General features: G+C 40.2%; 1 protein-coding gene across 3 annotated transcripts in view; it reads right to left on the bottom strand.

Annotated features, from left to right (window-relative positions):
• Positions 1–23,184, bottom strand: part of naaladl2 (N-acetylated alpha-linked acidic dipeptidase like 2) — a 557,200-nt gene that overhangs the window by 476,933 nt on the left and 57,083 nt on the right. For 2 of the 3 annotated variants that reach the window (XM_085773820.1, XM_085773822.1), the window contains exon 3: positions 20,342–20,376. The gene's annotated coding sequence lies outside the window, so the exon portion shown is untranslated. Of the gene's footprint in view, positions 1–11,680; positions 11,993–20,341; positions 20,377–23,184 lie in introns of those variants that run through there. The other variant, XM_085773821.1, reaches the window with a different exon arrangement.

The following is a 23,184-nucleotide window of genomic DNA, read 5'->3' as shown; positions in this document are numbered from 1 at the left end:
CATTATGCATGCTAATACAGCAACCTCAACTATACAGGCATACATATAACACGTTGTCCAGGCACACACACACACACACACACACACACACACACACACACACACACACACACACACACACACACGCTTGCACAAAAATATCTTGCTTAAACTCCCTTCAGGACTGTCATTACCATCACTGGGTTTATTTATTATGCTCCTCTCAGTGCTCGGAGAAAACTAATGTAGCTGCTTTTCATAAAGTCTCTGTAATGGATCCCTAATGGATTTGTCAAATTGACTAGGGAGGAGAGGAACGGCTTGGAGGGAGGGAAATGGACACAAAGTGGTCTTTGATCAGTCTATGTGTGTAAGACTACATGTGTGATGTGAGCATAGTGATTCTGATTTGCTCACTCAGTAGTCATGGCGCACTGTGTCTTAATTTGTCTGCAGCTACCATGAGCAGGAAAAACATTCAAACACAAGAGAGGCTGTATTGTCACACTATTTCTCAGAACCAGCAGCACATGGACATATTTGCAGAATAACCCAAACAAACAAAAAGGATTATGGTTGCCATTTTAAATGTAATAAGTTACTACTAGAAGTTGGGAGTTATTACAGATGAAAGACCGCTTCACTTCTTATGACAACCTGCATCATGTCAGGCATGGTGTCACACCTGACAGTGTATGCTGTCACAGAGATAAGTGTGGCATATTTGCAGACTCACTTCTATATCCTTTGATGTATAATTACATGCTTCATCCCAGGGACTGACACCCAGCACGGATCAAGTGTCATGCCAAACTTATTCAATAAAAAAAAAGAAAAAAAGAATGCAAACCTGTTTCTTACTTAAGTAAAGCATTAGGGGAATTATGACAACACACTCTGACATTGACATGACAATACGCCCTGTAAGGCAGTCCTGGAAACTGTCCAAGCACTGCACATAAGGAATTAAAAATGTATATTTGAAAAAGTGATTTAAATGGATGAGTCTGACTGAGTCAGCCTGACTTTTCAGGTAGGATGTTGCAACATGTGCAAGTCCTATTCTTGAATTATAAGTTCAGAAAGATAGTTGCTTTGCCTCAAAAATCTAATCTTACAATCAGTTATTAAAACAGAGAACCAAAATCATTTCATCTCATCAAAGTTTATAACGTAATGGCATGTAATGTATTGTAGGTAAAATGCAAGCATTATTTACAGATGTAGATTTTTACCAAAGATTATCTGAGTATGTGCAGGGCTCCAGACTAACTTTTTTGACTAGGAGCACAGTGGCCCCTAACTTAAAATTTTAGGAGGGCAAGCAGAAAATTTAGGGGCACACACCGAAATCGACTTGCAAAGTAAATTTGCACATTTCCTCTAATTTTCACTGTATTACTGATAAATACTGCATAAATGCAGAAACTATAATGTTTTAAATTCACATTCTATTGTGCAACAGTTTATATATTGAAAATATAAAGTTAATGTTTAGGCTGCACTGACCAATAACAGAACAAGTAGACACACCACTTGTGGTAAACTCATCCTAGAACAGACCCCCCCCCCTTGGGGGATAAGGTGCCTGTGTAGGCCAGCCCTTGTTGGCCTCCTTGTCTGATGACCCTGACTGAGCCACATGTGCACGGACTCCTTGGCATCAAACTCGTCGACAACCCCCCCCCCCCCAACCTCCTCCGCACAGCCAAAAAAAAAAAGGATCTATCGATCAACAATCGATCAATCATTTCCGAGCCTAGTCTGTGCAGCGCGTTCTGCAGCGCGAGTCAACCTGCTTCGTTGCCTTGTGACGATTTGAGTACCGCTGCCGAGAGCGCGAGCATATTATGGGAAGTTTAAGGTTTGTAGCGAGCCGTCGAAAAAAAAAAAAAAAATGCAGGTGACACAGCACACACACGTGCAGGTCACCGGTCTGTGTGTCTCCTGCTGTTTCACACAGAGCTGCGCTGTGGAAAGACGTCTCCTCCGCTCCGAGATGTAGAGAAGATAAACACACGCTTCTTTTCACACATTAGCCAATCACAGTGGTCATTAAAAAAAAAAAAAAATCAGCAAATTTACTGGTCGCACATGCGCGAGTAGATGAAAAATTTACTCGCACTGTATCAAATTTTAGTCGCAAAATGCGACCATTTAGTCGCAGTCTGGAGCCCTGTGCCCTGCTTACAATTTTCTAAATAAGTATTTGTTATTTTGAAGATTGCAGGGTCATTGAATGGACTTTGTCCTTGTATGGCCACTTAAAAGCTGCAGAAAATGGTCAGTAATTGTGCAGAAGAAAAAAGTAGTTTTCCAATAGACTATAATTGACCAGACAGATGAAGAGACTGGCCATGACACAACAGGACATGACAACAAGAGCAACCAACAAAAAGTGCCAACAGTAATAACAGTACAGGAAACATGTTGAATCATAAACTGCCATCTACTACTACAACAGTACTTTCAGAAATATGGGCTGTAAAAGTACCACAGCAGCTCTGCTGTGTAAAACAGAAGACCATCAGTGTTTCAGAAAAAAAAGAAATCAGTGTGATTCTGATTATAATTAAGATTTGAATGTCAAACGCACCAAGCAAAGACGACAATTTTGTTGCAGCTTTGACACAGCTGACCTTCATTTCTCCTGAACACAGACATGGAATTCATAAGAATGAGGTGTCTTATTTGTCTTCATCAGTGATGGGGATAACAGCGTTAAAATAAACAATGTTACTAATGGCGCTACTTTTTTCAGTACTGTATCAAAAAGTTACTGTTTCCCGCGTTACAATGCTGTTACCGTTACTTGACTCGAGAAGTAGGATACACCGGTTTGGAGAGGAACTATGTCTGGTTTCTCATCTCTGTGTTGCTAACCCTCCACCTGGCCATGTGCATTTGTTTACAACGAAGCCGGCAAAAAATCAATACATGGAGCGGTGGATGATGTAACTGTCATAAACAAAAGATCACGGGTTATGGGCGCGTTTGTGTCCCGGTGCACAGAGACAAGAGCTGGGACACCGGGGCGGCGGCCAGGTACTACACTGATGTTACAAGGTTGGTTTTCAGCCATGAGACGCCAGGTGGAAGGCAGAGAGCCTCCATTCTCTAATATGTCACAAGTCATGTACTGTATTACAATTACTCCGGAGCTTTTTATGTAATTAAGGTAAAAATGTAGCATAGCCGATCCTTTTTAAGTGTACATTATATTCACATTATTTTCAGTTCATCAACTGGTCGGAAAAAAGCCGTTCATCACTCCACCTCTTTCCCACTAGAATGAAAACCACCTGTACTGCAAAGCTAAACTTGAAGTACAGGCTCATTCCTCTCTCTCCCTCCTGAGCCTTGATGTTGTGAACTGTGTTTAGTGTTACGCACACACTTTATATACTCCGGTCTGTTCTGCTCCGTCAGTTATTTTCTACTGTTGTCTCCATATACTGAACAACAAAGTAGTTTGTTTCCTGTGTAATGTGTTTCTATGCGTCGTCTTAAGTCACAGCAGCTTGTAAAAGTTATATTATGGTGAATGGGCAAAGCGTTTACTGCGAGGATGGGATGTACTCACATTTGTTCTTTAAATAGAAGCTGAATGGCTCAGCTGCTAAAAGTTGTGCGTCAGTTTGCTGAGGGAATCAAAGTGTGGTTATTTTGACTCCCAGTTGCCTTGGTGATTGGTTGTTAGTCTTGCATGTCAGAGGAAATTTGCATAAAGGTTTGCATAGAATAATTCTCCAGGTCGCTCGCAACAACACTCCTGTCCTGATGAATCACAGAAGAAGTGGTGGCTGCTATAAGGACGTTTCATTCAAAATGAATGGCAGCCTGTCAAACCTCTAGTATGTGAGTTCACTTGTGTTTCTGAAATGACCACCATTAAGAAGAGGCACTGTAAACCCAGACCACTAAAAAAAGTTTAACCCTCAGACTTGTTCATGTCATGTAAGACTATAATCTTCTAAATCTAAAATCTAAAACCTTACACAAAAAACACTCCATACTCCATCTACCGTAGTTCAGGGGTTCTCAACTGGTCTCACCCTGGGACCCACAGCCGCGACCCAGTTTTATAGGATTCAAACCAAGCTGATTTATTTTTCAAAAATAGCCTCCAAAAACACAAGTACGTCATTTTTCCCAACATGAATACACATAATGTGCACAAAATAGATATGGCCATAAAATGAGATATATTCACTGCATTCAGAGCAACTTAAGAAACTGAGGAGGACCATGAAAACTGCATACAACAGTGAATGAAATATAAAAACTACACAAACACAGGATGTTTTCACATCTGTTTAACCTCAACGCAAAGTTATTCCCTCCAAATTACAAGGATGTCTACACAGTCTTTTTACACACACTGGTTCTGCGCACCAGATGCAAAAATTATGCAATGTTTCAATTAGCAGCTTGTGTGGTTCGAGTTCACACACGTTTGTTTCCACGACAACTTACAATTACATCAATCATTACTCAAATTTGTGGTGTACACCAGGAAGCTGGAGTGGATCGATGTCTGACTGCACTCACATAACAAATGTAGCGCAGCAGAGTTTGACTGAGGCCACACTGAGACCACCTATCCAGCACGTCTTGGTGCGGCCATGTTGATGTGCACCAGAGTGCGACTGCTGTGTTCACACTGACCCATACAGACCACACTCAAGCCCAAAGGTCAACACAGCCTGTGTTAAAACACCATTAGAGTGAACAATTGAATGACAGTTACCACCATGGTGACCACGCTGGACTGCTGCACAACGCACAACTGTCATAACAAGTTTTTTTTTCAAAATAAAAGTCCAACATGCACATCAAATATTATTTATCCCGCTTTTGGGTCTGGACCCACCAGTTGACAATTTATGCCCTAGTTTATGACTGGAAATACGGATGAAACATCATTCATATTGAATCATGTCCTGACTCATGCGTTTGGTTGCGGATTTTTGCAATCTCTCTTGCTCTCTGTCTCGCAAACATGCACACACTCGAGTGCACAGACGCAGTCAAACTGAATCAGAAGTAAAGGTCACAGGCTGACTGCAAACGTCTGCAAAGTCGCTCCAAGATAATGAAACGAACAACTCATTTTGTTTGGTGCCAGCAAACCCGGAAGAATATATTACACAAACCCAAACAGAGACCCAAAAATACATAAAATTTAAATAAAAACATAACATAAATAAATTAGTACATTTGCCCTTACATCATCACCACCATCCCACCAACCGCCAGCTCTGTTTGGAAATTAACTAAAGGTCATGCAGACTGTGTTCTAGCAAGGATTCGGCATTTCAGTTTTGCTCCCATTGACAACTACAGCTCACAGCGTTTGTAAGGTTTTATTTGCTTTGCATGCATAATACTTTGGCTTTGGACAACTGCTGACCACTGAGGTGAATGGAACACAGGAGAATTTATTACCTTATTTGTTTTATCGTTGATGGTTGTTTCCATCTCTTAAAATCTACAGTTTTGGACCACCTGAGGTGTTGGAAGTAATAAAAGTGATTAGATAAGAGGTCCACAGAGGGGTTAAGGTCTCCAGGTCAACACCTATCTGTCATGTAATATGGTTTTATATTATAATATGTCACAAATTTGTTCAATAATATATATTGTATAATAGGGCTGTCAAAGTAACACGAGCTGCAGCTTCAAGGAGACCAGCAGAGTTTTTGTTTGTTTGTTTTGTTTTTTATTGCCCGTTCATTTAACTTTGGTGGGGGGGCGTTTCGCAGAAAACCCTGCATATGTTTTTGGTCCTCGTGTTTTTACACTAGAGAACTTGTTTTTCTTCTCGACCAAATGGTGCTGCTCTCTCTGTCATCTTCACTCGTTTCTGTTAGTGGCGATAGTGGCGATAGTGGCGGAAAAGGACCTAAACCGAGTTATGTAGAGCTGTAACTATGGAGTGGAAAGGGGTGCAAAGTAATGGTGACTGGTAGTGGAAGACCCAGTGCAGGACTCTGCTGTGAAGGTGGAGGCATGTGGCGGTGGTGTATTTGCGACAATAAAAAAAAGAATAAAGAAATTTGAAGGAGTGGCGGCTAGGATTTAGGAATGACGGCCTGCCATTCCTAAATGAATGTAGAAGAAACAGTGATTATATTAAATTTTAATGTTACACTATATTGTATTGAATTTAATTACTACACAATAGTAACACTATCCTGCACTATATCATATTGCATCATATTTAATCATACAACAATGTTCTAATGTAAATATTTATTGGATATGGATGGAGGGGTTTTGGATGATTGATGTTGTTCATCTCAACAATCTATCCATATATTTCGCTGTGGATCATATTTGTCCTTTGTGCACAAATAAACCATCCAAATCAAGATGCTGACTTACTGGGCTGATTGTATTCACTTTTTCTTACCTTTTGAGTAGGATAAATCATATTTTCATTGTTCAAGACAGCAATTTGCAGCCATGCAGGGAAAAGCACAGAGGAAAGACATTTCCATCTGACTGTCGAGCTAATTTCATACACGTGAGGAGGGAAGTAAATTATTCAGTCAGTTTGGGTTGAAGAGGGATCCAAATCAAGACACTTTTCCAAAGATTAGTCTTTGTCTCATTTCCAGGGAAATATTATCCATTTTTCACTAATTACACTAGACCACAGATATGTCTCCTGTGATAATGATGAAGGAAATTATGCACTTTTTTCCACACGTAAAGTCTACAGCAGGGGTGCCCAAATTCTTCTCAGTGAGGGGGCCAAAAATGAATCGGGGTGGAGGGTCGCGGGCCAGAATTAAACATTCAAATTTAATTAAAATGCCTATAACATATAGCCTAGAAATCTAGACGCACCCTAGCGGCAGCAAAAATATTTGCTCCGTAGGTGGGTCTAGAAACGAGCCATAGGAACTTTTTGAGTCTCGAACACTGATTGTGTTCACCAATCACAGCGCTCTATCTGTTTAGAGAGTCGTTGGGCGGGCTTAATGCGATGACGACATACATTTTAATTGGCTTGTCAGGTTAAGGTCATCCTGCTCTTTGCTCTGATTGGTCGTAGCGCTACCCTATTGCATGCAGAGGCAGTTTGAAAGACAGCCTTCATCCCGCCCCCTGGATTGAGCCGAGGTCTACCGGTCGTTGCCAGACTAGACATTTTAATGATATAGTCTGGCTTGTCAGGCTATATAACATAGGTTAACTGTGCAAAATAAACACTCATACAAAGTATTTTTAAATAACACTATTAATTTGTGTTTCACTGTTAAACAGGGCTCCAGACTACCCCTAGATGGGGGCAGTCTGGAGCCCCTCATTACGTTGTAGTGTATTAGTGATAAGACGTGACTGAAACATGGCGTTGTGATTCAGCCGCCTGGCGTTCGCTGCTCAGGGCCGATCACCGACTGACGGTGGAGGACGAGCCGAGACTCAGTAGCCCGGCTTGGTCCACTGGTCTCGGGAAACACTGTGTCGTACCACAGCCGCCTGATACTAGAGGCTCTGCTGCGGCGGAGAGCCAGCGTAACACGTAAGAGACTATAATAGTGTGTGTGTATGAGTATTGTGTTGTGTGTGAGAGCAAATATGAATTATTTCCTAAACGGCCTCTCATACATATAGACAATTAGTTGGAAATTGTAAATCTAATCTTTTTTTTCCTCTTTTCGTTACAAATGCAACTAGTTTCTGTGCTTATTCAGTGATACATTAATTCATTTAGTTTGAGAATGTCAATGATTTGATGGTAGAAGGAGGTTGTATTTGGGGAAAAAAAGCATAATTATCAAATAAATGTATAAATAAATAAACAAAAAAGAAATAGTGTAAACTCTGAATTAAATCAATATGCAAGAAAGGCCAGACAGCATCATGAATTACTGAGGAGGCTAAAGGTCAGGCTTAACAACACAAGAACAGAACAGTTTGATAGTTGCCTGGTCACCATCATCACATAATGATAACACACTAATCTTTCTTCCCCAGACACAGTAACACACATCAGAACTGGTACACAGGTTTCAAACATTTCTCTTAGGAGGATATTTTCTTGCACTTTAAAGCTCACTCTTCTTTACTCATAAAACAAACAACGTAAAACCCTATATTCCCAGTTGTATGCCTCACTGAGGATTTCAGCTACACATTCGTTGTTGCTGTTGTTTCCCTCAATCTGCAGTATAACGTTGAATTTTAATTAGCACAACAAAGGATCCACTGTCCTCCACTGACATTACTCCAAGGACCGACTCAGATGCTCCCGACAGCTCTTAAATTAAAGTGAAATTAAATTAAATTAAAGTTTCTGCAGATGAATAATATGTAAAGGCATTTAATGTGAATAATGTGCCACACAGAAGTACCTTTACGTATGTAGGACTTGATGGTGAATTCCATCTGTAATGTAATACATAGTTCCATCAAATCACGAGTGTAACCTCATCTTATAGTCAACCCTGAATTCTTACCACGTGTGTGTTTTTCAATATGTTGTGGATGAACACACTTGTTATTCCCCAGCAGAGGTGCATTTCTATACCCACAATATTCCACAGATGACTTTCATATCTTTCATATAACTATGAATACATAATGGGTCACCTTTCCAGCTGGGTGTTCCTAAATTTTGTATGTGCTCCATGAAAAAACAACAAATATAGATCAGGAAATAAAACCTCTTTGTTAATCAATTCAGTTCAAACAACTTTCTTACAAACACATGTCCTATTCACAGGGGAAATGGAAATGCAAAGAAGTGTGACAAGCATGCCTCTATATTTGAAAAAAAACAAACTTTAAACTTTTTCATTCCATCACTTTTTGGTGCTCTGAATGCCACCATCCAAATGCCATTGAGCTCCATTGTGCTGTGGTGAGCTGTAGCCAATATCGCAAAACCTCAACAGAATCACACCAACACTATTATCTCTCAGAGGAGTAAAAGGAAAAGATATCTGCTGGCGTTTTTTTGGCCTCAAGACATGGCCACACACACACATACGTGCACACACATGCATGGCCTTGAGGTATCAGCTTGCCTTTGTGCAGAGTGAGTAGTCAGGGCCATCCTTATCAATGCTTGATGATAATAAAGAAGGTGGGGTGCTTTTCTCCCACACAGAGAGCTGATAACAAAGAAAGTGCTGGACTGTCTGAGATACCGCTCTGTAGACCAGCCTCCCATCCTCTCCATCCTCCCCTCCCTCCTTCTCTCCCGCTGCCCTCCCTTTTTTTCCTCTGTTCCCTTTTGTTGTTTGAGAGACACATCAGATCGTGTTGCAGAAGAAAAAGTGAATTGACGACAGGTGATATCGCTTCTGCTTGCAGGTAAGGAATGTCAGATGGTATTAAGGGAGAAAAAAGCGAGAGAGAAAAGAGGGCTGAGGAAAATCAAAGAGAAGCCAGTTCAAAACAATGCTTGAAAGCACTACTATGCACTATTTGTATAAAGTTAATATTCATAAACTGCTTCTCACAAGGGCATATAGGAAAATTTGACATGAATCAAAGTTTTAAAATAAAAATGCCTAAAATGAGATAAAAGACAGATATTTCATGATGTGAATAAAAGTCATTTGAACAGTTATGGATTCAAAAGATAAATATATAGTGGGTTATTAAACTCTCAACAGGTCAGTTTAAGTAAAGAATATTATCAACTCTGAATTAAATTATCCATACAGAAACTTGAAAAGGTTGGAAAACAGGGTCAGAAAGGTCAGGCTTCTAATTTAACTTCCACGGACCAAGAACTCATCATTACCACAGGGAAAACTGTGCAGTAAACAGGGTTGAGGAGTAACGGACTACATTTAACGGTGTTATGTATGTAACTGTATTCCGTTATATTTGCAGTTTAAATTGGTGTATTCTGAATACAGTTACTTTCTTTAAAAAAAAAAAAGAAGATTACTTGGATTACTTTAGCCTACCGCACTACACCCAGGTTGCACTGACTGTGCGGACGTTTGTTGCACTATGGCCAAGTTGTAAGGTGGGAGAGGGACGGACAAAACAGCGGCGACTCTCTGTAGTCATCTTTCATGATCTACTCCTTAAATATGTTTCATCTGTAAACAAATACTCAAATGAAACAAAACAAACATTAGTTGCTGTGCCATGAGCCCTGAACCCTATTGCTAACAGGGTAAAAAGCCAACAACATCACATTATTCCCTTCAACTGAGAACTTTACCAAATAAATATTGACACCACTAATAGACTTAGATATGGACATTTTATTGCACAGCCACAGCCTGTGGATTTCTGAGGTTGCAGTGAGGTTTATAACAACTGTAAAGCCCATACACACACGCACATATTTCAAACCAATACTCATGAAAGCCTGGCTACCCTAGGAGCATTTCTGTTATGATTGTGGAAAGTGAATTTATGGTCAGAGCAAATATCTTTGACCCTTTGTAGTCTGAAGAGTGTGTTTAGTTTAATAAGTGTATGTGAGGTGAGCTGTGTGTCTTCCCTCAAACTGTCTGCACCATAGTCTCTCTCTCTCTCTCTCTCTAACAGCACCTTCATCATCACGCTCTTGAAGTTCTTTAAGCTTTGCTGTCACATCACAAATCTTGCTGCAACCTCAGCTGGTGACATGGTGGCTCCCTGGAGAATTTGTCTGTGCACAAATAATACTAAAAATGTAAGACCCTCAGCTGGCAAACAGAGCTGTATAGCATCTTATGTGGCTCTCGAAGGAGCTTTGTCAAGTCTGAGAAAATAACCCTGGTGATGTCATCAAGCAGGGACACTCCAAGGCAGAGATACTTTTGAACTGCACAATGGGATATTCAGGATTTGGTGGTTTAGCTCTTAATAAGCCTTTAAGCAGTGGTGGTATTCATGTGGTACTCATATTAGAAAATTATATCTCCATCCATCCATCCTTGCAGATGTAAGACAAATGGAAACTGCATCATCCACTCTGATTGGTGGTTGAATTAGTTGTGCAGAGTTGTGTAATCTGAATCTGTAAAGTCAAGGTAAACTTGCAAAAAGCTCACTGTGTATGATCTCTGTGCTCCTTTTATTTTGGGGAATGAGTCATGTTTTATCCCCCCCCCCTCTCTCTCCCACACACAGAGGGATACAGTGCTACCTGATGCCTGCAGCCACAACACCTGTTAAATTACAACCTCCAGCTCTGTGTGTGTGTGTGTACTGTAACACAAAAGTAACACAAAACCACAGCAGGTAGGCAACATTGTATTGCAGGTCCTTTAACTCTGTCTGCCCCTGTTAATGGGTTTTACTAAAGTGGATGGTACACATACACACTAACAGGGAGGGCTTGGTGTGGTTGGTAAGTTGCATGGTAACCCGTGCACCTACACTCATTATCAACTCCTTCAATCGGTTACCTAGGAACCAGATGAAACTGAGCTACAATGACCTGCTACACTCTGACCAAGAGACACTGAGGTTTTCCGTGGCTACTTTCACATGGTTCTTTCCACAGTTGAACTCGTACTGCTTTATGTGTAGCTTCTGACATTGGAAATTACTTAATTTATCTTGCATTTATTTAAATTGAGTTTCTACTGCTCATTAAGACAGATGAAAACATTAAAAGAAGGAGAGAAAGAAAAGAAAGAAAGACAGACACACTTAATTGTGGAAAAGCCTACACATTCACATATCCATGCCCTGTCCTTCAAATTTAAGCACAGTGAATTTATACATTTACCTTGCAAAGCTGAGTAGGTTGAATGCCACCAGTTGTCTCAGTCTGTGCGAGTCTGTATGTGTGTCTCAAAGATGAAGCGGCACAGGATAAAGGCCTCTGTTAATAGCTGCTTCTCTATGCTGCTGCTACCCACGTTTGTGCAGCTACAACAGAGCAGACAGAGAGAGCTGCCTGCCTGTTTACCTGACACTCGAGCAGCCTAATAAACACACTGCTTGGTTATCTGTACCACTGCCTGCCTTCACCTCTCTGACTGTTTGGCCGTCTACAGGAATGGCCTGTCTGGCCACCTTTACACCCGCTCGTGTGCCCTGACTGTGTGTTGGTTCAAATGTCTGCCTGCGTGCTAGCTTCTCTCACTCCCTCTCTGCACTGACATTAGCATAGCCCTTCCTCCTCTCTTACCTGCACTCATCTAACCTGTTTGGCAGTGTGTTGCCTGCATGCGTGTGTGTGTGTGTGTGTGTGTGCGTAAGAGAGAGTGCCTGCGTGTTTGTTTGTGTGTGTGCGTAGGTAATGTGCATTGGTATTCTATGCTACAATTCAAAGTAGTTTGGTTTTATGTACCCACCAGACAGCTAATACATGGCATCGTGTTGCCACTCTGTGTGAAGCTGATGATATGCATAGACTGCACTACAAGTCCTGCTCCTGCATTGTTACTAATATTATATTGGGTAATCAGAAATGCACAAAGGATTATGAAAGGGGAAATCTGTGTTATTACTTTCAAAAGTTACATAACCCAACTTTCAAAAAATGACAATACATTCAGACACTCAGTTTACATCTTTCCCTACGACATTACCCGCTACTTGCTACATCAAATGATGGCAGCTGGGAGCAGGTAACTTGGCATTAACAGTGTGAAATAAAAGTATTGTGGCAATTCAAAAGATGTGCCGTTTCTGTAAAACATCTCACAGCAGCCTGTATAGGTGTATCACTCTCACTAAAATTGAGTCTGACTTTAGTTGTACCCCCTCCAGCTGTCACCAAGCACAACACCAGTTAACAGCAAAAACACCTTTTTTCTCTATTTCCATGCTTCTTCTCTTTTCCTTTGTCCTGTTTTAGTTCCCCTAACGAGATAAGGATACGAGTTGCAGTTTGTTGACACTTGTATTAGACATACCAATATTAGATATAACTGACAGTTGAGTGAAACCATTTCTGTGTTTATTGTGTATTGTTGTCGTATGATAATGACAACTGACTGCTGTAATTAGACTACATTTAAAAGCCAACTAGAGACAAGAGTTGAAAGTATCATAATTGGTTTGCAAGGTAGTTTATCTATAGGTGAGAGCTGGTAGTAATAGTATTGCAGTTGTAATACAGTTGTAAAAAAAAAAAAATAAGGACAGAAAAAATAGGATTTTCTTTGTGGATATTAAATTCTAATAATTGATGTCATCGCTTTCACAGATGTTGCGGACCCTTCATTTAAATTATAACTGAAATTGATCGAGTCTAATGTAGTTGCTGCAGTTCTACAAATTTAATTAGAGTTTCTGCTAATTGTATGACATCTTGAATTCTTATGATCCATGTCAAATGTTATTAAACCAAAACAGACACTTGCTCTTTGTTTCAACTCTGGTGTATTTACTGTCTCAGCTGAAATTATGCATCTTAATGTCACAGTGCATGCTACATGCTACACTTACAGAAAATGTTCAGCATGTTTAACTTGTGAATTATATTACTGTTTGTGTAACATTAATGCTGCCTTTTGATTGAGTTGTGCAGTCCCTTTAACTTTTTTTTTCTTGGACACATGGCTTTCATTTGGCATAGATTGCTGATGGGCTAAAATTTTTACTCCTGCACATAAAGGATATCATAATGTTTTATTATTGTAGTGCCCCTCTGCGTTTATGCCTCAGACCACTTATGTCTAACTGAAAGCGTAGGTATTTAAAGAAAATATTCCTCAGATTACTATCTGTACTATAACCACTCTTTTTAGACTTCAGACCTCAGTTATGATGCATGTCATATTCAAATGTAGATTTTTTTTTTTTTTTTTTTACATGATTTGCATTTATTTAAATTTGCATGGTTTAACTTGGAAATCTTCAACAAAATGTTTCATTGTTTCTTTGTATGGCCTCTAAAATAGCAGTCATTGTAATGGTGTGAAGAATGAGTCCAACAGTAGGCACACAGCTCCTCCCTTAAGATGGAAACTGGATATGGGCGAGGGCTGAAAGAAACTGGTTTTAGTACTTCAATAACAACAGAAACTATAAAAGGATGCAAGCCCTAAGGGATTCTAAATTTGTACTCTTATAGATGTTTCCAAATGTTGAATGTATATTTATTTAAATCTGGATATAAAAGCATGATTCTATGGTGTTCTTCTTAAAAAAGAAAAGAAAAATCCTTGATCAGGTGAACTTTGTTTGTTTAGAGGTTGTGTAGTTAATGAAGTTGTTGTAACCTATAGCTTCATTGTCTCTGGTCAAATTCTTATAACTGTGATGTCACCTGAAAAAAAAATGGCAAGAAGTTTAACAGACAAAGACTGAGCTATATTTCTGGCTGTATTTACAGTACTTACTTTACTTATTAAATTAGATTAGAAATACTTTATTTAATCCCCAAGGGGAAATTTAAAATGTCACAGAGCAGCAGCAAGACAATACAGACAACAAACCAGATCACAAACACTGAGTGTTTGTAAAGCAGAAGTAAGCGGAATATTTGTGTTAAAGCAGATATCAGTGGAATGTTTTTGTTAATATAAGTCCTAAATAGTCCTATTTTCCGTCATGAAGTATTTCAGCCTAAACACGAGTCTCTCCGTCACTCTGCTCTGCTGTAACCCGAGGAGAAAATTTTCCTTGTGGGATACAAGTGTTATCCAATGAGGGGAGAGAACGGCATGAAGGGCTGTGTGTGCAGCCAAGGGATGCGCGTGAATGTGGTGACGTAGCACGAGGACCAATTGATGCCTGACAAGGGCGGGGGCTGCTAACTCATGGTGCGTTCAAGGAAACTCGTACTTTGTGTTTTTCCTTCCTGTGAAGTCATACCAGTTCGATCTGGTACGAGTTCACGGGTCGGAAGTTACGAGTGGCCGTTATAGGGAACTTTCACAGACAACAGGACGGTAAAAACATGAGCTACGGGTTACCTGGAACGCTACCAAGTCGTAGTTGTGACTTGAAGCTGTAACTTACGGTTTCAAAAGCCTGCCTTGAACACAGCATTAGCCGAAACGGCCGTGCCACTGATATCTGCTTTAATATAAGTCTTAAATAGTTATATAACTTTATATATATAACTTTCCTTGTATCCTACAACCTTTATCCAATGAGGAGAGAGAACGGCATGAAGGGCTGTGTGTGCAGCCATGGGATGCGCGTGAATGTGGTGACGTAGGGACGAGGACCAATAGATCCATGACGAGGGCGGGGACTGCTAACTCCATCGGCTGACAAGAAGTTAGCCAAAACGACCGGATCGCTTACTTCTGCTTTAAGTTAGAAGTGACATATTTTTCTTTTTTGTCACACAGTGACATGTCTCTTAATGTTAATAAACTCTGCCTGTAACCATTTTGAAAACCACTCCAGTGTTTTGATGGGTCATCCTGCTCTCAAGTGTAGGAAATAATAATGAATATAATGTAAGTAGTTTATTTGTCATAATCAAGTCAAGGCTCACTGTATTGGAAGTGCTCCTCCACTTCCCCTTCCATGTTGATGTAAAGCGGAAGGTTCTGAAGTGGGGTGGAGGATGCCCTTTACTTTGTGGTGGGGTAGAAATGTAAGTATTAGTTTCTTCCGAAAATATTGATTTTCTCTTACCTTTCTGAACAACTACTCAGTTTCAAATTCACGTGAATATTACTGGACTGGGCCCAGAGGACAGTGAACCTGGATGAGGGGGTTTACATGCAATCTCACACCTGGAGCGCAATCCTGGAGGTACGACCTGACAGCAGGAGGCGTGGTCCTAATGTCAAATCTGACTAGACAACCACGCCTCCATAACATCTGCTGATAAAGGCACGTGACCACATGACACGGTGACTCCTCTGACGAAGATGGATGACAGCCGTCAAAACATGTAAAGGTAAAGAGATAAACTTACTTCATCTGTGATAAATGATTAGGAACATTTGATTACTGGACAGTCGACTGCACACAAGCAGCTGTTAGACTCTCAGCCACTTTATTTTGTTCAGTGAGTAAGAAGGGAAGCGTCTGGGAGCAGGAAGTCCTCCACAGCACTAATGGCCATGACAAATTATGGGATGGACAGAAATCAAGTTAGAATAAATCACTGTAAACTATGAAAGAGTGTCAGGGAATGGCTAGCACAGGAGGTAGAATAGTTTCATATTGATTTCAGTGTCTCTCACTTTTGTAATAGAAGTAATTTGCATTCAAATTTGAGATTAAGAAGAAAGACAGAAAGAAATGCAGGACAAATATCCTTGTTCTTCTCTCGCCTCTTGGCAGTGCATGTCTTTTTCAATTGCATCTCTGTTGCAATGATACTGTCATCAGACCCTCGCTGGATCAATATGCTCACTTTTAATAGGCATTCCATTAGCAACTCATCAATAACCTCACAGCAAAGGACAGCCACTCGATGCCCAGCTCCCACAATGTTTTGGCAGGATAAAAATAAATAAATAAATAAAAAGTTGAGAGGGTTGAAGAGAGGTGGCAGTAATGCACTGAAAAAAATCTGGCAAATGGACAATAAGAAGTTCAGAAGGTGGATAACTAACTTAATGAGATTTTACATGAAAGGGGGATAACACGTTGCCTACTGTTAAGCTTGGGTTTGAGCTTTGGTGCAGCAGAAACCAATGAACAGAGAGAACAAGATGAGAGTCTGGATGAAAGCACAGTCTGAACACTGCGTGGTTAGGATTCCTCATCATCCATCCAGGCTCCTTATCATGCTGACTAAAATGTATTTTAAGGGCCATTTTGACATTTTGAATCCGAGCCAGTCATTTTCCTGTACGTTCCCTGTGTCAAATTATTGGGTAAAAAGTTTAATCATTTGTCCCTCGGCTTCAGTTTCCAGTCAGCATTCCTTCCTTCAACCAATTTATGCTGAAAGCTGTAAGATAATGAGCTTGCATGCAGTCACAGGTGCCTGCAGCTTTCAGTGACAGCTGCACCGGTGTCGGCATGCCATTTCACCTTTTTGTGCCGAAATATCAAAGTAATCTTCCCACATGATGCTTGTGATGAGATACTACACTCTTAATGTATGAATGTCAATGTATTCATTTGATGATGGCGCTTGCTGTATTTTTCAATGATTAACTTGCAAAGATTGCTATTCTGTATTAATAAGCTAATGAACTAATGGCATACCCATTTCCTGTTGACTAAGATATAAACTGGCAGTTAGGGAACAAGCTAGAGCAATGATAATGAACCGTTATCCATTACCTAAATCCTTTATCAAGATTCACCAAATAAAATCTCGTTATAATTGATTAATACTTTATGATTATTATTCATGTTACACATTTATTATGCATTTATATTGTCTTTACAGTCTAAGGGGCAGAGGATGTTGTTATGATGACGTGTAAAGCCCTTTGAGACAAACTGTTTGTAAAAACGGGCTATACAAATAAAATTGTCTTGCCTTGCCTTGACTTGTTATAATTAGGATTATTGTCATTTGTGTGTATTATTACTAAAGCATGTAACTGAAAGCCAAATGCCGAACAGATTTCGTTATCATTCTATCATCAGCAAAAGAGTCATGTGAATAGATAAATTATATTTTGTTACCAAATGCAACAGTTAATTCAAGGTGTTGTGATTTACCACAAACAGTAGCCAATCAGAGACAGTAAGACAAAAGCACTGTTTGTTACTCCAGTGGAAACAAGATAAGGTTACCAAAGAAAAGTCTGAACAAATGATCTATTAATCTGAACGTGGAGTCGGCTCACGGAGAGCATGGAACTTTTAGTTTTGCCAACAAGGTTTAAGTGATGTACGACACAGTGGACTGTGAGGATATCTGTCACCTGCTTCTTAGTGAAGGATTAGTATCTTCTAAACATGGAGGAGACACTGTCAGCAGTGCATGCAATGATGTTGGTGATAAGAAACTCCCTCATTTGGATCAGCTGGAATCAAACCGACTGATGACACTGCTGTGACTAAGCGACTCAGTGTGTGTGTGTGTGTGTGTGTGTGTGTGTGTGTGTGTGTGTATGAACATCACAACTGCTAAATAAAATGACTTATAGAATAGTTGCAGAAACTGAAGGACAGTCATGATGTGCTGCAGTCAGACTGCCAGGTTGTAGACTGCCAGCGCTGGAGGAGTCTGGTAAAAGGCAAGAGTAGTCCACTCACACTGGAAATTACACGGGGGCATAGTCACCAGATCTGCCTCAATCTTCAACCTGCAGTGCATGCAGATGTCTACATTTCAGATGACATTTTTGTGTTAAGTCCAGAAATGATAGTGAATTACGCTGGAGACATGGGCTGCTGTGGCCATAAAAAGCAAAGATGACGAAAACGGATGATGACGAAGAGCTGCGGTCACACTGCCAAATCAGCTACAGATCGCCAACAGTGGAGGAGGCTTGTCTGTCCTTATTTACCCGTAGGCATGAGGACGATCATTTTCTAAGTATAAGACTACATAATGGGCCAACAGCGGAGGAGGCTGCCTTTTCTTTGCCTTATCCATTCATATGCATGCAGGACATGTAACTAAATTAGTCTGATAACTCCCATCTCACCGTGGTCTTACTGGCAGAAATTAAATTGTATTGTCTTTTAAAATGGTTTAACAGCATACAACAGTGAAAATTTATTGGACATCATATTTTTAGTTGTTTTTTTTAATTGAACACTAAATTTAATGCATGTACATACATATAAATGCTGTTAAATTATATACATGGTTCTGTATTACAAACAACTTTCAGATTTTGATTACTTTAAAGCAGAAGTAAGCGATCTGGTCGTTTTGGCTAACTTCTTGTCAGCAGATGGAGTTAGCAGTCCCCGCCCTCGTCCTTACGTCACCACATTCACGTGCATCCCTTGGCTGCACACACAGAGAGGACCGCCCCTTTATGCCGTTCTCTCTCCTCATTGGATAAAGGTTGTAGGATACAAGGAAAGTTTTCTCCTCGGCTTACAGCAGAGCAGAGTGACTGACAGACCCGTGTTTCAGACAAAACACTCTATATAAGTGATTGCTGTTGGAAGATATAACTATTTATACTTATATTAACACAAACATTCCACTTACTTCTGCTTTAATTCAGCACCTATTCAAAATTTGACATGGTACATGCGTAACAGGTTGACCTTTTCACTGTCTCCGCCTGACTTGAATAACGCAACAAACCTCCCATTAGGATTTGAGAGCATCTAATTAACAATCTGATTAAAAAAGTGTTTTTTTTCTGATATACTGCAATGACAGAGGTTCGCGATGACACTTTGACATCTGGTCCCACAGAGAGGTTCATGTTATCTCCATTGAGCGCTCACTGATTAAATCTGTGTTGTAACAACTAGTGAAGCAGACAGACTCATTTGATCAAACCAACTGAATAAAACTTCCTCTGCTTAATGACAGGAATATTTCCTTCATGATGGACATACTGTATTGATAACTACACCATGTGTATAACAACCCGCTATAAATACAGAAAAACACAAATCCACTTGTTGGCATGAAGTCTCATTTTCACCTTCTCTAAAAATGTTTACGACACTAACAAGATGCTTGTAACTCCCTTGTTTGCAGATACTGCTTAGTGCTTTGTTGCCTTTTATAAAGTGTGACAAGAGTCTAAAAGAGGAAGGTAATCGACAACAACAGGGTAATTCACTGGGATGCAAAGACAACTGTGTATTTGGTCCATGTGCATGGCTGCACAATGCAGTGAAAGTGCTGAAGCTCTGCATCTGAATGGGAAATGTCTTGGTGTATTAAAGAGGGCTCAAGTATCTCTAGCCCCCATTCTACTGGAAACCTTTGTTCTGGCTCTTTGATGGGGATCTAAGAGGGTGGATACACTGTGTGTGTGTGCACGCGTGTGTGTGTGTGCGTGCATGCACACGCACCTCAAATCTCCACATTAGGAAACAACCAGTGCGTTGGACTGAGAGGCTTGTCACATACAGCTCTGTCATTGGTAACAGGAACCCATCCCTACCGACATGCAAAAACACACCACAAACTTTCATCTCTAAACAATATTCCCATACTGTATCCCAACCATTCATCTGAGATGAAACAATACAGTAGCTCAGTGCAGGACTGAGTTCAGTGACAGCACTTGTACTCCCAGTGAGAGACAAGACACAGCGACACAGTCAGCACAGCACAGCTAATCACCATTAAAGGCTTACAAAGGAAAAGTAGAGAAACAGGACGAAGGGACGGAGAGGGAGAGGGAGGGTGGCAAAGAGAGTCAGGGGGAGAAAAAGACGGAGAGAGACCAACAATAAGAGAAAGTTACAATGGGGCATCTGTTCCAGTGTTGAACAGCAAGAAAGGAGCTCAGACTACAGCAGCAAAAGGCAGGCAGACATGTTGATAGGCACTTTTAAAGCTGCATTTGGCAAGAGGTTTCTATGAAAATCCACCTGTCCATTCATGCAAGACTTAATAAAAAAAAAAGCAACTTACTTCCTGGTGTTTTACTGACGATAAATCTTCTCCACCTGCAAGAAAGGACAAAATCAAAAATATGAAACTGTTGAACATCTGAATACGGAGAACATCTCCCAAAATAAAAATAATAAACATTCTGTGAGGATGATGAAGACAGAACTTCAGACATCTTTCAGGCAAATTTAACTGGACTTAACTATGCTTTTCCTGTTGTTTTGTCCCAACCACTCACTGACAAGAAAGCATCTACTTGTGGTAACTGGCAGAAGCACTTTTGTTATTCCTGTTCGTTGACTTAACATAACACATACACCAGTGTTCACATTTACCTGTGCGTTTTGGTATTGTGTGTTTTTTTCTGTTCCTCCATGTGTAGGACGGAAATCCTAATTGTTAATCCACTACACATTCTCTGACAACTCTACTGATGACTGCTAATTTTAGAGATTTAGGTGAGTGACAAACAGATAAACAGTTTGCTTTTTGCTACTTCACCAATGGTGTAGATCACTGTTTATGTAATCTGTTGTAACCTTCAACAGGAACTCCTCAACCAGCTCAATCAACTGTACAGAACCATTGCACCTGTTGTTTCTCTCACTCTATTTTGGTATGATTGCTGTCTGGTAGTGATGTTAGTGGTTAACAGTAAAAAAAAATAATAATAATAATAATGGAGCTCAGGTTTGTGTCATCTTAGATTCTCAATTGCTCCCCAATTTAAGATCAAGAAATTCAAGATTTTGCCCAGACAGGTGTAGTGATAATCACAATACCTGTCTCAAAACTTCTGACATGGAAAGAGAACCTGAACAGTCAAAGTAAAAAATCACCATTATCACAAATCACGCTGTGAAACCCTCAGGCTTTCTTTTCATGTCAGCAGTTTTTGACCTTGTGTGTTTTAAAATGTATCAATATGAACTTGCAGTGACAGGTATGCATGACACAGATTGGTGTCTTATTCAACTAAAACATCACTTTGTCTTAGTAGTTAAACTGCCAACAGGGTCCTCCGGGTGAACTAAATGGATACCTTCATCACATTGTCAAACTGGTTGTTTGATAATTCTTTGTTTCCAAGCACTCAGTTTAACAATGAAGTGCTTTGATTTAACAAAGTGGGTTCACCTGACCTCAGTCTAGACCACAAAAACACATCTCCAGTTGGACAGCAATGTTGCTCAGTACTGTGGCACTCATCAGATGAGGTTGCAGCTTTCAAAACAGAAGCTGTTCACGTGTTCATCCCTGCCTTACGTTCTCTCTCCCACACTTCGTCTGTCTCTCATCACTTCAGTCCCTGAATGTCTGAGTTTAACTCTGTGAAACAGATCTTACAATTTTACAATGTGGCAGAAAATGAAAACTGATGCCGCTTGATTGGTCACTAAAGATAAAACACTCTGACTGATGCTAAATTGGGAGCATTATCAGAGGGCACAGTGAGGGATGTGAGCACCGAAACACTGTTGATGTAAGTTGTGCAGCTCAAGCTCAGTGGGAGACAGCTGTGCTTTGAAATTCAATATTCAAAAGCTGTCCCAATATAACAACCACCATTGTGTTGAATTTGAACAGAAAATATCACTCGAGTGATGTGGAAAGATCATAGCTGCCTTCCATTAATTTGACTTGACTGTCACCGTGATCCATGAGAATAGTATGCAACATAAAACGACAAAATATTACAGGCAGCACTCTTGAGTGTTGGTCTTTTTTTTTTTTTTGTCCATGCTGACATTACTGCATCGCATCATTTCTGCAGATCTGCCGTGTCAATTTCTAGAGTAGGGGTTTGGAAGTCTGAAACTGTGGACCTCTCAGACAAACCTCTGAGGAAAAAAAGGTGTTGGTTCATTTACGTACTTGCTTTGTTTCACTCAGTTCCTGGATGGCTAGATTGTGATTATGTCTTACGAAACAATATACACTCAACATATGAAACATAACTTGAGACAAAAGCAAATACAATTTTTAAAAAAAAGGTCTTTCTAAGGCTCTTATTAGTTTCTGAGAAAGTGGCAAAACCCTAGAATTTACAGGATCTCTTTTGATAACTTGTTACATTTAACACTGCATCAGATCTGGTGGCTGGGGAGTTCATTTAAGTCACTTGAATTCACTAAATGCATCATTCATTGTGCATGAAATCAGGTTACGAAAACCTTTGATTTGTGACATGGAGCACCAACCTGATGGAGACAACCATTAAAAGGTGGTAAATTGTAGCAATAAAAGCAAGTACACAGCCAGCAACAATACTTAGGCAGGCTGTGTCATTCACACCATGATCATCAACCATTAAGAAAACACTCTCCCCAACATTACACCACCATAACCAGTCTGGACTGTTGACACAAGGCAGGTTGTGTCCATGTATTCACACTGCCTCAAGGTTTGATTGCACATTCTGAGATGTTGTATTGCTCACCACAGTTTAAGAGTTGTTGTCCGAGTTGCTGCAACCTTTCTGTTAGTTCCCATCAACCTGACCGTTCTCCTGTGACCTCTCTCAACAGCAAGGAGTTTTGTTTCTGGCACCATTCTCATTAAACTCTGGAGACTGTTCCCAGGAGCATGGTTAAACAGGTGTTCCTAATAAAGTGCTCGGTGAGTACAATTGCTACATGGAACACATTAACTCACAACATATTCTCCTCAGCTGAGTTGAGTACACTGTAATGTGTATAATGTAAAGAACTGAAGGTTAGACACATGGAGTGATTTCAATGCATCTCTGGTTACATGTGGTTTCCACAAGAAAAGAGAGATGGTAACCTATTGTGCAGCTTTCAACCACAGTATCATCAAGCACTCAGAGGTATTCTGTTCGGGCTCAGTATACAATACATATA

This window comes from Trachurus japonicus, chromosome 4 (assembly GCF_045865225.1).
Source record: "Trachurus japonicus isolate A0001 chromosome 4, Traja_1.0".
NCBI classification, from domain to species: Eukaryota; Metazoa; Chordata; class Actinopteri; order Carangiformes; family Carangidae; genus Trachurus; species Trachurus japonicus.
This window is presented reverse-complemented; position numbering and strand designations above follow the sequence as displayed.